At 42.9% G+C, this 4485-nt stretch overlaps 1 pseudogene; it reads left to right on the plus strand.

The window, feature by feature from the left end:
• The first annotated feature begins 736 nt into the window (after positions 1 to 736).
• Positions 737 to 854, plus strand: LOC126238100 (5S ribosomal RNA; annotated as a pseudogene).
• Positions 855 to 4485: the final 3631 nt, after the last annotated feature.

Genomic DNA, 4485 nt, shown 5'->3' on the forward strand with positions numbered 1-4485 from the left:
CATATGATGATGAGGAATGTAGCAACGTTATTTCGCCTTGGAGTCTTCGAAGGTAGTTACGTGCACCTTGATACTCTACGCATAACCGGCACTCGCCTGGAAAGGCGACGTGGAGTCGCAACTGCGTCTAACGTTGTCGTTGAGGGCGTCAGTGCCGCGTCAAGAAACCGCGCTCGCACTCCGTGGAGCCCCGGCCGTCGTGTAAAGCAAAGGGACCTGCTGCAAGTAACGAATGTAAACCCTTTTTTTTTTTTTTTTGGTGCTACAGAGTCGCAGTGTCCGTCAGGTTTCCCGCCTTGCAGCAAACATTTTACCTGATTCAAGGCGAATGGCGTGGCTGTACAATCCCACACCGTCGTGGTATGGTCGGGCGAGACGAATGAGATCCATCACGGCGTTGAGTATGATTTTCCCGAACACATCGAGTTCCTAATCGCATTTGCTTCACTGGCATTACTTCATCGACTGATTACCTCTTATGTTTGTATGTTAAGTTGTAAGTTTGGTACATAACATGAATTTCTTTGACTTTACTGTTATATGAATGTTCCGTGGTGTGTAAAATTTAAGGACGAAAGTAACATTCGCATGATGTGCCACTATCAAGTTACATAGCTCGATGAAACATACACCATACGTAAAAGAACTGCTACAGTATAGTACAGAAGGAACCTGAATGACATACGCAGAGAGGCGAAAATAAATAACAATTTTATTGATACACTATAAAGAGAATGGCAACGGCCTTGCCGCAGTGGATACACCGGTTCCCGTGGGATCACCGAAGTTAAGCGCTGTCGGGAGTGGTCGGCACTTGGATGGGTGACCACCCAGGCCGCCATGCGCTGTTGCCATTTTTCGGGGTGAACTGAGACTCGTGATACCAATTGAGGAGCTACTCAACCGAATATTGGCGGCTTCGGTCAAGAATGCCATCACAACGACCAGGAGAGCGGTGTGCTCACCCCACACCCCTCCTATCCGCATCCTCCACTGAGGATGACTCGGCGGTCGGATGTTTCAGGTAGGCCACTCGTGGCCTGAAGACGGAGTCAGTACTATAATGAGAATGAAGTCACCGCTATTTATGATGGTCCCCTGGACATCACAAAAGGCGGGACATGGTTCACAATAGGGTGAGTGATCAGCAGGGACGGCAGTGCAGGCTTTGTAACGTCTCCCAAGCTGCCCATAACATTGGCAAGGAGTTCTTGAGGTTGGACGCTTCATTCCTCCACCAGCGCGGTTTACAACTGTGGATGTTCGTTGGTGTGTGTTGCCATGTTACAATATCTCCCCAATGCTTCTCACACCTGCTAGATGGGGTTTAAATCGCAGGATAGTTCATTCGCGGACTATCCTCTCGTCTCTCAAGACGTGCACCTGCAGCATTCGATACGGTCATGCATTGCCACCCATAAAAATGAAGTCAGGTCCGAATGTATCCCTGAGAAGACGCGCGTGACAATGGAGTACAATGTGATTACAATTTTGACTGGTGAGTGTACTGTGTTAGAAGATTTGGATTTCGGTATGGCCATGCGAAATTATGCCTCTCCACACCATAACTTCTGGACCACAAAAACGATCAAGTTTGACAGTGCTCTTGGGTGCATTACGCACTCTCACATGGCCAAAGGTGGAAACACTTCACGAACCCAGAAATAACTGATGCTGGTTGAAGCAGAAGGGATATAAAATGCAGACTGGTTATAGTACGAAAAACATTTCTGAAAGAGAAGAACTACGTATTTAAATTTACAACTATTTATTGAAATGTAAGTGTTAGGAAGTCTTTTATCAACATATTTGTTTACAGTGCAGTCTTGTACAGATGTGAAATATGGACGATAAATAGTTCAGACAAGAAGAGAAAAGAAGCACTCGAAATGCGTTGCTACGGAAAAATGCTAAAGATTAGTTGGGTAGATCGAGAGACTGACAAGTTCTTAAATCGAATTGGGGTTAAAAGAAATTAATGGCACAACCTGACTAAAAGCAGGAATTTGTTGATAGCACACATTCTGAGGCAACAAGGAAACATTAATTTGGCAATTGTAGAGGGAGACCAAGGGATGAATACAGTAAGTATGCTAAAACGGATTTAGGTTGCAACAGTCATTAGGAAACGAAGAGGTTTGCAGAGAATAGAGTAGCATGGAGAGCAGCATCAAACCAGACTACTGACTAAAGACTGCAACAACATTAAAAACAGTGTGTGCTGAATTTTTTCTCATATTTTAGTAAAAAGGGGAATAGTAATCTCTCTAATAAAAATGATTATTTCGACAGGAGCCTGAAAGCGATTGTAACAATCGATAGTGTACAGCGTGGCAAACTTGAGAGGGTTTCTGCGTAGCACAGATTCCCACGCTGAATAACTGAGCGCTGCACGCCACATGATGTGCTTCTCACCGAAACAAAATCTGATGTGACAGAACAGGTGATTGTAACGCTAAGAGAACTACAGCAAATGACAAATGAAAGAACTTTTCTTTAATGATACAGATTAAACCGTTTCATTTGGTCTTGCACTCCTACAATATCCTGGTGGTAACGTACGTATGTAGGCGTACGCTCCCAAATTTGTGTTGTGAAACTCCAGCAACTACGGCGAAGGAATAGCTCTGTTAACTTGCCAGAAGTTGGCGCTGGAATAAACTGGGGTAAATACTTACGTGTTCATGCATACCCGTTATTATTATGGATACGCGGTGGAATCATTACAAAGGAATCAGTCCACGAACAATAAGTGTGACACAACAAATAGAGACATTATCAGGCTATCATATGCTCATATATCGTAAATGTTTACTCCAAGAAACTAGGTAAATTTTTGAATTTGTGTACTGGTAGCACACAGTCAATAAAGACCTCATTGTTGTCCAAATGAAGGTCCATTCATTTATGGTTCACGATTACAACATAACGGACTATGGTGAGCCTCTGTTTTCAAATTTTCAAATTTTTTCTGAAGCATGCAGCTTTACTGTATGGTTAAATGATGATGGCGGCCTCTTGGGTAAAATATTCCGGAGGTAAAATAGTCCCCTATTCGGATCTCCGGGCGGGGACTACTCAAGAGGACGTCGTTATCAGGAGAAAGAAAACTGGCGTTCTACGGATCGGAGCGTGGAATGTCAGATCCCTTAATCGGGCAGGAAGGTTAGAAAATTTAAAAAGGGAAATGGATAGGTTAAAGTTAGATATAGTGATAATTAGCGAAGTTCGGTGGCAGGAGGAACAAGACTTTTGGTCAGGTGAAAACAGGATTATAAATACAAAATCAAATAGGGGTAATGCAGGAGTAGGTTTAATAATGAATAAAAAATAGGAGTGCGGGTAAGCTACTACAAACAGCACAGTGAACGCCTTATTGAGGCCAAGATACGTAGTAGGTGAATATGGGTTGTGGGGAAGAAATGAAAGAGGAAACCGCCTAGTAGAATTTTGCACAGAGCATTACTTAATCATAGCCCACACTTGGTTCAAGAATCATAAAAGAAGGTTGTATACATGGAAGAAGCCTGGAGTTACTGGAAGGTGTCAGATAGATTATATAATGGTAAGACAGAGATTTAGGAACCAGGTTTTAAATTGTAAGACATTTCCAGGGGCGGATGTGGACTCTGACCACAATCTATTGGTTATGAACTGTAGATTAAAACTAAAGAAACTGCAAAAAGGTGGCAATTTAAGGAGATGGTACCTGGATAATCCGACTAAACCAGAGTTTGTACAGAGTTTCAGGGGGAGCATAAGGAAACAATTGACAAGAATGGGGAAAACAAATACAGTAGAAGAAGAATGGGTAGCTCTGAGGGATGAAGTAGTGAAGGCAGCAGAAGATCAAGTAGGTAAAAAGACGAGGGCTAGTAGAAATCCTTGGGTAACAGAAGAAATATTGAATTTAATTGATGAAAGGAGAAAATATAAAACTGCAGTAAATGAAGCAGGCAAAAAGGAATACAAACGTCTCAAAAATGAGATCGACAGGAAGTGCAAAATGGCTAAGCAGGGATGGCTAGAGGACAAATGTAAGGATGTAGAGGCTTATCTCACTAGGGGGATGATAGATACCGCCTACAGGAAAATCAAAGAGACCTTTGGAGAAAAGAGAACCACTTGTATGAATATCAAGAGCTCAGATGGAAACCCACTTCTTAGCAAAGAAGGGAAAGGAGAAAGGTGGAAGGAGTATACAGAGGATCTATACAAGGGCGATGTACTTGAGGACAATATTATGGAAATGGAAAGGAATGCAGATGAAGATGAAATGGGAGATACGATTATGCGTGAAGAGTTTGACAGAGCACTGAAAGACCTGAGTCGAAACAAGGCCCCGGGAGGAGACAACATTCCATTAGAACTACTGACGGCCTTGGGAGAGCCAGTCCCGACAAAACTCTACCATCTGGTGAGCACGATGTATGAGACAGGCGAAATAACCTCAGACTTCAAGAAGAATATAATAATTCCAGTCCC

Source organism: Schistocerca nitens, chromosome 2, assembly GCF_023898315.1.
Source record: "Schistocerca nitens isolate TAMUIC-IGC-003100 chromosome 2, iqSchNite1.1, whole genome shotgun sequence".
Classification (NCBI taxonomy): Eukaryota; Metazoa; Arthropoda; class Insecta; order Orthoptera; family Acrididae; genus Schistocerca; species Schistocerca nitens.